This window comes from Hemitrygon akajei, chromosome 14 (assembly GCF_048418815.1).
Source record: "Hemitrygon akajei chromosome 14, sHemAka1.3, whole genome shotgun sequence".
NCBI classification, from domain to species: domain Eukaryota; kingdom Metazoa; phylum Chordata; class Chondrichthyes; order Myliobatiformes; family Dasyatidae; genus Hemitrygon; species Hemitrygon akajei.
In genome coordinates, this window is record NC_133137.1 from 105503562 (window position 1) to 105516627 (window position 13066).

A 13066-nucleotide genomic window follows, 5' to 3' on the forward strand; every position below is an offset into this window, starting at 1 on the left:
ACCATACTCTGAATGTGGGCTCCACAAGTCCCTGTATAAGACATCTTTGCTCCTCTACTCACATTCTTTTGCTATCAAGACTAATACTCCATTTTCCTTCTTAACTGCTTGTTGAATTGAATTGAATTGACTCGTACATCCTTCACATACACGAGGAGTAAAAACGTTACGTCATGTCTCCATCTGAATGTGCAATTTATAGTAATTTGTAATAAATAGTATGTACAACAGGACAGTCAATATAACATAGACATACAATAGTGTCAGCATGAATTAATCAGTCTGATGATCTGGTGGAAGAAGTTGTCCCAGAGCCTGTTAGTTCTGGCATTTATGCTGCGGTACCGTTTCCTGGATGGTAGCAGCTGGAACAGTTTGTGGTTGGGCCCTTTGGGCCCATTTTACACACCTGCTTTTGTAAATGTCCTGAATATTGGGAAGTTCACAACTACAGATGCACTGGGCTGTCCGCACCACTCTCTGCAGAGTCCTGTGATTGAGGGAAGTACAGTTCTCATACCAGACAGGATGCTCTCAATTGTGCCCCTGTAGAAAGTTCTCAGGATATGACAATAGATAATAGATAATAGTCAATAGGTGCAGGAGTAGGCCATTCAGCCCTTCGGTCCAGCACCGCCATTCACTGTGATCATGATTGATCATCCACAATCAGTACCCCATTCCTGCCCTCTCCCCATATCCCTTGACCCCGCTATCTATAAGAGCTCTATGTAACTCTTTCTTGAGAGCATCCAGAGAATTGGCCTCCACTGCCTTCTGGGGCAGAGCATTCCACATATCCACCACTCTCTGGGTGAAAAAGTTTTTCCTCAACTCCATTCTAAATGGTCTACCTCTTATTTTTAAATTGTGGCCTCTGGTTCTGGACTGCCCCCCAACATCGGGAACATGCTCATAACCATATAACAATCACAGCACGGAAAACAGGCCATTCCAGCCCTCCTAGTCCGTGCCGAACTCTTAATCTCACCTAGTCCCACCTACCCGCACTCAGCCCATAACCCTCCACTCCTTTCCTGTCCATATACCTATCCAATTTTACCTTAAATGACACAACTGAACTGGCCTCTACTACTTCTACAGGAAGCTCATTCCACACAGCTATCACTCTCTAAGTAAAGAAATACCCCCTCGTGTTTCCCTTAAACTTTTGCCCCCTAACTCTCAAATCATGTCCTCTCATTTGAATCTCCCCTACTCTCAATGGAAACAGCCTATTCACGTCAACTCTATCTATCCCTCTCAACATTTTAAATACCTCGATCGAATCCCCCCTCAACCTTCTACGCTCCAATGAATAGAGACCTAACTTGTTCAACCTTTCTCTGTAACTTAAGTGCTGAAACCCAGGTAACATCCTAGTAAATCGTCTCTGCACTCTCTCTAATTTATTGATATCTTTCCTATAATTCGGTGACCAGAACTGTACACAATATTCCAAATTTGGCCTTACCAATGCCTTGTACAATTTTAACATTACATCCCAACTTCTGTACTCAATGCTCTGATTTATAAAGGCCAGCATTCCAAAAGCCTTCTTCACCACCCTATCTACATGAGACTCCACCTTCAGGGAACTATGCACTGTTATTCCTAGATCTCTCTGTTCCACTGCATTCCTCAATGCCCTACCATTTACCCTGTATGTTCTATTTGGATTATTCCTGCCAAAATGTAGAACCTCACACTTCTCAGCATTAAACTCCATCTGCCAACGTTCAGCCCATTCTTCTAACCGGCATAAATCTCCCTGCAAGCTTTGAAAACCCACCTCATTATCCACAACACCTCCTACCTTAGTATCATCAGCATACTTACTAATCCAATTTACCACCCCATCATCCAGATCATTTATGTATATTACAAACAACATTGAGCCCAAAACAGATCCCTGAGGCACCCCGCTAGTCACCGGCCTCCATCCCGATAAACAATTATCCACCACTACTCTCTGGCATCTCCCATCTAGCCACTGTTGAATCCATTTCATTACTCCAGCATTAATACCTAACGACTGAACCTTCTTAACTAACCTTCCATGTGGAACTTTGTCAAAGGCCTTGCTGAAGTCCATATAGACTACATCCACTGCCTTACCCTCGTCAACATTCCTCGTAACTACTTCAAAAAATTCAATAAGGTTTGTCAAACATGACCTTCCACGCACAAATCCATGCTGGCTACTAATCAGATCCTGTCTATCCAGATAATTATAAATACTATCTCTAAGAATACTCTCCATTAATTTACCCACCACTGATGTCAAACTGACAGGTCTATAATTGCCAGGCTTACTTCTAGAACCCTTTTCAAACAATGGAACCACATGAGCAATACGCCAATCCTCCGGCACAATCCCCGTTTCTAATGACATCTGAAAGATCTCCGTCAGAGCTCCTGCTATCTCTACACAAACTTCCCTCAAGGACCTGGGGAATATCCGGTCAGGACCCGGAGATTTATCCACTTTTAAATTTCTTAAAAGCGCCAGTACTTCCACCTCTTTAATTGTCATAGGTTCCATAACTTCCTTACTTGTTTCCCACACCTTACACCATTCAATATCCTTCTCCTTAGTGAATACCAAAGAGAAGAAATCGTTCAAAATCTCTCCCATCTCCCTCGGCTCCACACATAGCTGACCACCCTGATTCTCTAAGGGACCAATTTTATCCCTCACTATCCTCTTGCTTTTAATATAACTGTAGAAGCCTTTCGGATTTACTTCCACCTTATTTGCCAAACCAAACTCGTAACTTCTTTTAGCTTTTCTAATCTCTTTCTTAAGTTTCCTTTTACATTCTTTATATTCCTCGAGCAATTCCTTTACTCCATGCTGCCTATATCTATTGTAGACATCCCTCTTTTTTCGAACCTCCAGGATGCTTCCTGCCTCCAGCGTGTCCAATCTCTTAATAATCTTATATGTTTCAATCAGATCCCCTCTCATCCTTCTAAATTCCAGTGTATACAAGCTCAGTCGCTCCAATCTTTCAACATGTGACAGTCCCGCCATCCCGGGAATTAACCTTGTGAACCTACACTGCACTCCCTCAATAGCAAGAATGTCCTTCCTCAAATTTGGAGACCAAAACTGAACACAAAACTCCAGGTGTGGTCTCACCAGGGCCCTGTACTACTGCAGAAGGACCTCTTTGCTCCTATACTCAACTCCCCTTGTTATGAAGGCCAACATGCCATTGGCTTTCTTCACTGCCTGCTGTACCTGCGAACACTTGTGAACATAACACACGGATCTTCTGTTTTTCCATTCTAAAGTGGTGAACTTCTCACTGATTAATACTCCACTGCACCTGCTGCATTTTTGTCCACTCAGTCCAGTTGTTCAAACCACTCTGAATCATCCTGGTAACCTCCGCACAGTCCCCAATCCCACCTAGTTTCCTTGTGTTTATCATTTTCCATATTGTTCCCCGTGAGCCCCAGACACCGATTCCTCTGGTATCTCTCTAGTTCCAGTCCACCATTCTGAAAATGACTAACTTATCTCTACCCCCTCTTTCTGTGGCTTTTTATCTGAAACCCTATGTACAACTGGCTCTCCTTCAACTATTCTATCAGACATGTACACACAAAAAAAGCTCCAATGGATTGTTAAACATCATTTCCCTTCCAGAAGTTCATGTTGACTTTATCTAACCCCACTGAAGTTTTCCATATGTCTTACTGTCTTCTTTGAAATTGCTTCTATATTTTCTCCTCTATGGATGTTAAACCAACTCTCTCCTTCTTAAAAAGAGGGCTAGATCTGCTAGCTACTTAAATCTATGAAATGATTCTATAATCTACAGGAATCTGGAAAATGGTAACAATAGATCCACTATTTCCAAGTTACTTTCTTTAGTACCCTGGAAGCAAAGTATCAAGACCTTGGTGTTACAAAGTATCAAGTCCTAGTGTTACAATGTTGGAAAATGCATGGTCATGTACTTTGGCAGTAGAAATAAATGTGCAGACTATTTTCTAAACGAGGAGAAAGTCCAAAAATCTGAGATGCAATGGGACTTGGGAGTCCTTGTGCAGAACACCCAAAAGGTTGTTGATAAAGTTGTTCCCTCTTCATATCTACATAGTTTCTCTTTCAAGCTGAATGGGGGCCATTCTGTGCCAATGGAGCCTGCACAATGAAGGTATTCTAGTTGCACAGTAACCAGGCAAGGAGAGCCTGTTCCTCGGTTCACTGCACAAGGTACTGGTCCAAAAGCCAACCCACATGCACCCCAGTGATTTTTCCCATAGGATCCCTGCCAGCCTGTCTATACATAGACTGAAGACACCCATGACCACTGTAAAGAATTTCCAGTTTCTATAAATCTGTGCAACACACACAAAGTGCTGGAGGAGCTCAGCAAGTCAGGCAGCATCTAATGAAGGGAATAAACAGTCGACGTAATCCGTCCTAATGAAAGGGTTTGGCCCAAAATGTGACCTTTGTTCCTCTCCATAGATGCTGCCTGTCCTACTGAGTTCATCCAACATTTTAAACATAGAGACATAGAAAACCTACAGCACAATACAGGCCCTTAGGCCCATAAAGTTGTGCCGAACATGTCCCTACCTTAGAAATTACTAGGATTACCCATAACCTTCTATTTTTCTAAGCTCTATGTACCTATCCGAAAGTCTCTTAAAAGACCCTATCATATCTGCCTCCACCACCGTTGCCGGCAGCCCATTCCACGCACTCACCACTCTCTGCATAAAAACTTACCCCTGATATCTCCTCTGTACCTATTCCCCAGCACCTTAAACCTGATCCTCTTGTGGCAACCATTTTAGCCCTGGGTAAAAGCCTCTGACTATCCACACGATCAATGCCTCTCATCATCTTATACACCTCTATCAGGTCACCTCCCATCCTCCATCGCTCCAAGGAGAAAAGGCCAAGTTCAATCAACCTGTTTTCATAAGGCATGCTCCCCAATCCAGGCAACATCCTTGTAAATCTCCTCTGCACCCTCTCTATGACTTCTACATCCTTCTTGTAGTGAGGTGACCAGAAATGAGCACAGTACAACAAATGGTGTCTGACCAGGGTCCTATACAGCTGCAACATTACCTCTCAGCTCCTAAAATCCATGATTGATGAAGGCTAATGCACCGTATGTCTTTTGCACCAGAGTCAACCTGCGCAGCTGCTTTGAGTGTCCTATGGACTTAAACCCCAAGATCCCTCTGATCCTCCACACTGCCAAGAGTCTTACCATTAATACTATATTCTACCATCATATTTTACCTACCAAAATGAACCACTTCATACTTATCTGGGTTGAATTTCATCTGCCACTTCTCAGCTCAGTTTTGCATCCTATCAATGTCCCGCTGTAACCTCTGACCGCCCTCCACACTATCCACAGCACCCCCAACCTTTGTGTCATCAGCAAACTTACTAACCCATCCCTTCACTTCCTCATCCAGGTCATTTATAAAAATCACATGGAGTAAGGGTCCTAGAACAGATCCCTGAGGCACACCACTGGTGACCGAACTCCATGCAGAATATGACCCATCTACAACCACTCTTTGCCTTCTGTGAGCAAGCCAGTTCTGGATCCACAAAGCAATGTCCCCTTTGATCCCATGCCTCCTTACTTTCTCAATAAGCTTTGCATGGGGTACCTTATCAAATGCTTTGCTGAAATCCATATACACTACATCTACTGTTCTACCTTCATCAATGTGTTTAGTCACATCCTCAAATTCAATCTGTCTTGTAAGCCATGACCTGCCTTTCACAAAGCCATGCTGAATGTTCCTAATCATATTATGCCTCTCCAAATGATCATAAATCCTGCCTCTCAGGATCTTCTCCATCAACTTACCAACCACTGAAGTATGACTCACTGGTCTATAATTTCCTGGGCTATCTCTACTCCCTTTCTTGAATAAGGGAACAATGTCCACAACCCTCCAATCCTCCGGAACTTCTCCCGTCCCCATTAATGATACAAAGATCATCGCCAGAGGCTCAGCAATCTCCTCCCTCACCTCCGACAGTAGCCTGGGGTACATCTCATCTGGTCCCGGTGACTTATCCAACACCAAGATCCTTTTCCATAGTGACTACTGAAGTAAAGTATTCGTTAAGTACCTCTGCTATTTCCTCCGGTTCCACACACACTTCCCCACTGTCACACTGATTGGTCCTATTCTATCACCTCTTACCCTCTTGCTCTTCACGTACTTGTAGAATGCCTTGGGGTTTTCTTTAATCCTGCCCACCAAGGCCTTCTCATTTTGTGTTGTGCACAAGGATCCTTAGAATTAGAATTTCTTACATCTGTCTCACAACATGAGGGAGTAAAAATCTTTACGCTGTGTCTCTGTCACAATGTACAAACAATAAGGGAGGATATTGCCCAAACACTAAGATCATATACATTATTGTTTTGTCTGTGCAGTCAGATTTGAAGCAGATCAATGTACATTGATACATCCGATGGCCTGGTGAAAGAAGCTGTCCTGGAACCTGCTGGTCCTGGCCTTAATGCTGCGGTACTGTTTGCCAGACAGAACAGCTGAAACAGTTTGTGGTTGGGTGGCTGGAGTCCCTGATGACCCTCTGGGCCCTTTTTGCACACCTGCTGCTGTAAATGTCCTGAACAGAGGGAAGTTCACATCCCCAGAAGCACTGTCCGCACCACCCTCTGCAGTGCCCCGTGATTGAGGGTAGGACGGTCCCCGTACCAGGCAGTGACGCAGCCAGTCAGGATGCTCATGATGGTGCCCCTGTAGAAAGTCCTGAGGATTTGGGGACTCATGCCAAACTTCTTCAGCTGTTTGAGGTGAAAGAGGCGCTGTTGTGCTTTTTTCACCACACAGCCAGTATCTACAGTCTAGCTGAGATCCTTGGTGATGTGTATACCAAGGAACTTGAAACTATTTACCCTCGCAACTGCATTCCCATTGATGTCAATAGGGGCTAGCCTGTCTCCATTCCTCCTGAAATCCACGGTCAATGTTTTTAAATTTGACATTGAGGGAGAAGTTGTTTTCTTGGCACCACTTCTCTTCTGTAGGCTGCCTCATCATTGTTGGAAATAAGGCCAGACATGCTTCCTGACTTGCTGAGTTCCACTACTAGTTTGTTTTATTTTTGCTGTAAATTCCAGCATCTGCTGTCCTGGTTGTTGTAGTGTTTCATGGTCAGCAGAGACATGGTGGTGTGAAGAGACTTTATCTATGCTGCATAAGCCTGTAACTCAACAACTCTGGCTCCAGGAATATAAACATGGGCATGGTGCACTTCTGAATGAGTGAACCTGAGGACCTTTCCACCCAGACCCCTCCTGCCAGTACAAAGAACCAAGAAGCTCAGTTCAGGCCCAGAGGAGTCAAGAGGAAGGATGTAAATACTTCCATGGAGCCAGGGGAATCATTGAAGCATTTCCAAATAGAAGAATGGGATGCATTCTTTTGCCCCCTCACCAGTCTAAAGCTTCTTGGCCCTGCCGCTGACTGCCCCTCCCCACATCCATTCCGGTCTCTTCCTTCACTGCCTTTTTCTCTCTTTCTCAACCCCCATTGATTATTACCCTTGGATTTCTTCTGCCTCATGCCTGTGACTTTCTCACCCATTCTCACTGAGTGTCCCCACCCCGAGTTTTACTAGTTCCCCCTGCAGCTCCCTGCCTTTGGATCCACACCCTTTTCATGGTTGTCCAGCCCCCCTCCCTCAGTGAATCAAACCACCAACCCCAGGGGGTTCATTCTGCCCTGAATTGCCTTCCCTACCCAACCTCACAGATATCCTTTTCCACTCACCCCTTTCTGTACACCATTTTATTCACTTTTTCATTCAGCCCCTCTGTTCTCCCAGCCACTCACTAACCCTCACACTGGTTCTTTGACTTTAATTTTGTTTCGCTCTCACCTCCCCCGCCCGCTGAGTGGCATCTGCGATTTTTAAAGACACATACATCAAGACATACAGTGAAATGTGTTGTTGGTGTCAATGACCAGTGCAGTTCAAGGATGTTGCAGGGTGCAGCCCGCAATGCTTCCAGTGCCAACACAACTTACTAATCCTAACCCCGCACGTCTTTGGGATAACCTGAGGAAACCCACATGGTCACAAGGTGAACGTACAAACTCCTTACAGACAGCAGCACTGCAAACTGTTGCACTAAACACCACCCCTTTTACCGTCCCATTCCTTGAATTCCCTAAGCCCACCTCCTAACCTACTCCTGGTCTGATTACCTTAGATGTCCACTCCCCTGCATCACATCTCCCACCATCCTTAAGGGTGGTCTATCTCACCTACTCCCTCCACCTCAGCACCTTAGTAAAATGGTTGAAGTTCCCGCAGAATACAGTCACCAAGCTTGTTGAGTTTGATCAACTCTCAGTGAACCTGTCTCTGGACATTTCTCATTGAAGGGGTTCAGCTGGGGCAATGTTTCGGCCCCTGTGCATGTCCCACACTGCCTTGTAGCAGGGACTGACCGCCTCTGGTGGTTCTGTTGCACTGTTTGTCTCTGAATTGTTAGTGTACTCCAATGTGATTTTACCTGGTAAGTCAAGGAGTTTTTCTCGTTTGCAGTTTTTGGTAACTTTGTATGACTGCACACTTTTTTCACAGCGTCTCTCTCTCTCTCTCTCTCTCTCTGAATCATTCAACCTAATTGTACATTTCTAACTGCATTTTTTCCGTTTTTCAACTCTATACAAATTTACATTCTTACCCATTTCCCTCTGACTGGCATGTTTCTTGTTTAGATCTTACCGTATGAATAACATCAGAATCTACATTTCTCTGCAATTGTATTTTTTTCAGTCTACTGCCTTTTTCAGTAACACTGTGCAACTATGGTGATTATACATATTAATTTATGATTTTCTGGCCTCTGCCCTGTCTAATTCTGTGTCTCACTGAGAACTGTCTGTGTGTCTGTACACCTCAACCTGTAGCTCTGCTCGTGTGACTAGACATCTTTTCAGTCTGGTTTTGTTACTTTGCAACTTCATCTACAAGTTGCTGTCCATCTACAGCTCTCTGTGTTATTACACACAGCAGTATGAGATTGGATATTTTGCAGCCATGCCCATGTGACTATACTCTTTTGCCTACAGCTGTATGTCACTGTTTGCCCAACTCGGTGCCCAGCTCCCTGTCACTACAACTTCCCACTTCACGGCTGTTGCTTTGTGCCTGTTTGCAACTCTTCAGTATTTTGATATCTTTTTACAATCTATGTTCTCCCAGGATCAAAGTAAGCTGTATTGATTTGTAAGATTAGACAGCTCCATCATGGGCACTAGCCATAAGACCATAAGACCAAAAGATATAGAGCAGAATTAGGCCATTTGGCCCATCGAGTCTACTATGCCATTTCATCATGGCTGATCCAGTGTTCCTCTCAGCCCCAATTTCCTGCCTTCTCCCTGCATCCTGTCATGCCCTGACCAATCAAGAATTTATCAATCTCTGCCTTTAATATGATTAAAGACTTGGTCTCCACAGCAGCCTGTGGCAAAGAATTTCACAGACACATCACTCTCTGGCTAAAGAAATTCCTCCTCACCTCCATTCTAAAAGGATGCCTCTCTATTCTGAGGCTGTGTCCTCTGGTCTTAGACTCTCCCACCAGAAGAAACATCCTCTCCACATCCACTTTATCAAGGCCTTTCACCACTCAATAAGTTTCATTGTGGACACCTGTCATTCTTCTGAATTCCAGTGTCTACAAGCTCAGAAACATCTAACGCTCTTCATATGACAATCCATTCAATCCTGGAATCATTTTTGTGAATCTCCTTTGAACCCTCTCCAGTTTCAGCAAGCCTTTTCTAAGATAAGGGCCCAAAACTGCTCACAATACTCCATGCGAGCCCTCACCAGTGCTTTATAAAGTCCCAGCATTACAGCCTTGCTTTTATATTCCAGTCCTCTGGAATTGAATGCTCACATATATTTGCCTTCCTCACCACCGACTCAACCTGCAAAGTAACCTTTAGAGAATCCTGCACAAGGATTCCCAAGTCCCTTTGCACCTCAGTTTTTTTGTATTTTCTCTCCATTTAGAAAATAGTCAACCGTTTCATTTCTTCTACCAAAGTGAATGACCATACACTTCCCAACACTGTATTCCATCTGTCACCTCTTTGTCCATTCTCCTAATCTGTCTAAATCCTTCTGTAGCCTCTCTACTTCCTCAAAATTACCTGCCCCTCTACCTATCTTCATATTGTCTGAAAACTTTGCAACAAAGCCTTCAATTCCATCATCCAAATCATTGACTTATAGTGTAAAAAGAATCGGTCCCAACACAGATCCCCCTGTGGACCACCACTAGTGACTGGCAGCCAGCCAGAAAAGGCTCCCTTTATTCCCATTCTTTGCCTCCTGCCAATCAGTCACTGCTTTATCCACGCTAGAATCTTTCCTCTAATACCATGGGCTTGTAGCTTGTTAAGCAGCCTCATGTGTGGCACCTTGTCAAAGGCCTTCTGAAAATCCAAGTACACAACATCAACTGATTCTCCTTTGCCTGTCCTGTTTGCTATATCTTCAAAGAATTCCAACAGATTTGTCAGACAAAATTTTCCCTTGAGGAAACCATACTGACTATGGCTTATTTTATCATGTGCTTCCAAGTACCCTGAAACCTCATCCTTAATAATTGACTCCAACATCTTCCCACGTACTGAGGTCAGACTAACTGGCCGATAGTTTCCTTTCTTCTGCCTCTCTCCCTTCTTGAAGAATGGAGTGATATTGGCAAATTTTCAGTCTTCCGGAACCTTCTAGAATCTAGTGAACCTTGAAAGGTCATTACTAATGCTGCCACGATCTCTTCAGCCACCTCTTTCAGAGCTCTGGGGTGTACACCATCCGGTCCAGGTGACTTGTCCAATTTCAGACCTTTCAGTTTCCCAAGAAGCTTAGTAATGGTAACTTCACAGACTTCATACCCCCGACACCTGGAACTTCCACCATACTGCTAGTGTCTTCCACAGTGAAAACTAGCATCTGTAGTATCCAGGTCATCTTCAAGGAGCAGTGCCTCAGAAAGACAGCATCCACCACTCAGGACATGCCCTCTTCCCATTGCTACTGTCAGGGAGGAGGTAAACATTCAACCATTCAGAAACAGCTTCTTCCCTTCCGCTATCTGATTTCTAAATGGACATTAAAGTCCTGACCATTACCACCCGACTTTTTTTATTTCCTATTTTTGCACAACTGATTTAATTTAACTATTATATATATATATATATATATTTACAGTAATTCATAGTGTTTTCTCTCTATTATTACATACTGCAATGTATGGCTGCCACAAAGTTATCAAATTTCACGACATATGCTGATGATATTAAACCTGATTCTGATTCTGTTTCAGTTTGCCTGTGTGCCTATACCTCCTTATAAAAAAAGTACTCCTTCTCACTGTCTTTCCCACTCGATACATCATCTGTGTTTGCTTCTCTGTGTCTTTGTATCCATGTATGTGTTTGTATATATCTGTACTCTTTCTGGCTCTCTGTACTTTCTTTCTGTGGAGCTCCCCGTGTAAGTATCCTCCTCGGTACCTAGTTATGTCAGATTATATACAGAACATAACACGTCCTTACATATTTTATTCTCATTTAAAGAATATTTTGACACTTCTTCAGATCTTTGAATATTACTGGTAAAGCCAGCACCCATTGTCTATTGTTAATTGTTTCTAGATAGATCTTCTTGGCTTAGTTAACTCATTGTTGACTGCATTTCCATAGTATTGGTAAGAAGGAATTAGGAAGCTTCCTGTGATATTAGGTCAGAAGTGTACATGTTCCTTGATGGCTACTTGGATAAAGTGGGGAACATTTTCTTGGATGTAGAGAATGTGAGTGAGGTACTTATGACAAGCCATTCAATCCAGGAATCATTTTTGTGAACCCCCTCCAGTTTCAGCACATCCTTTTTAAGATAAGGGGCCCAAACGTGCTCACAATACTCCAAATGAGGCCTCACCAGTGCTTTATAAAGCCTCAACATTACATCCTTGCTTTTATATTCTAGCATTTGCCTTCCTCACCACAGACTCAACATGTAAATTAAACTTTAGGGAATCCTGCACAAGGACTCCCAGGTGAACTTTCAATTCCCCAAGACCCTTCTCTCTAGTTATGGTAAGTTCACACACTTCTTGCTTCCTGATACCGGGAACTTCCACCATACTGCTGGTGTCTTCCACAGTGAAGACTGATGCAAAATACTTACTCAGTTCGTCCGCCATTTCATTGCATCCCATTACTACCTTTCCAGCATTCTTTTCCAGTGGTCCAATATCTACTCTTGCCTTTCTTTTACACTTTAGGTATTTGAAGAAACTTCTGGTATCTTCTTTAATATTATTGGCTAGCTTACTTTCGTCTTCCATCTTTACCTTCTTTATGACTTTTTAGTGCCTTTTGTTGGTTTTTGAAAGCTTTCCAATCCTCTCTTCCCATTAATTTTTGCTCTAATATATGCCCTCTCTTTGACTTTTATGTTGGCTTTGACTTCTCTTGTTTGCCACGGTTGTGTCATTCTTCCTTTAGAATATTTCTTCCTCTTTGGGATGTATATATCCCGTGCCTTCTGAATTACTTCCGGAAATTCCAGCCATTGCTGCTCTACCGTCATCCCTGCCAGTGTCCTTTTCCAGTCAATTCTGGCCAACTCCTTTCTTGTGCCTCTGTAATTCCCTTTACTCCACTGTAATACTGATATATATGACATTAGCTTCTCCTTCTCAAATTTCAGGGTGAATTTGATCATATTATGATCACTTGCCCCGAAGGGTTCTTTTACCTTAAGGTTTCTAATCAATTCTGGTTCATTGCAGAACACCCAGTCCAGAATAACTGATCCTCTAGTGGGCTCAATCATGAGTTGCTCTAAAAAGCCATTTGATAGGCTCTCTAGAAACTCCACCTCCTGCAATCCAGCCCCAGCCAATCTTGGTGCATATTGAAGTCCCCCATGACATTGTCCTTTTGGCATGCATTTTCTATCTCCCATTGTAATTTGTAGGCCACATCCTTTCAG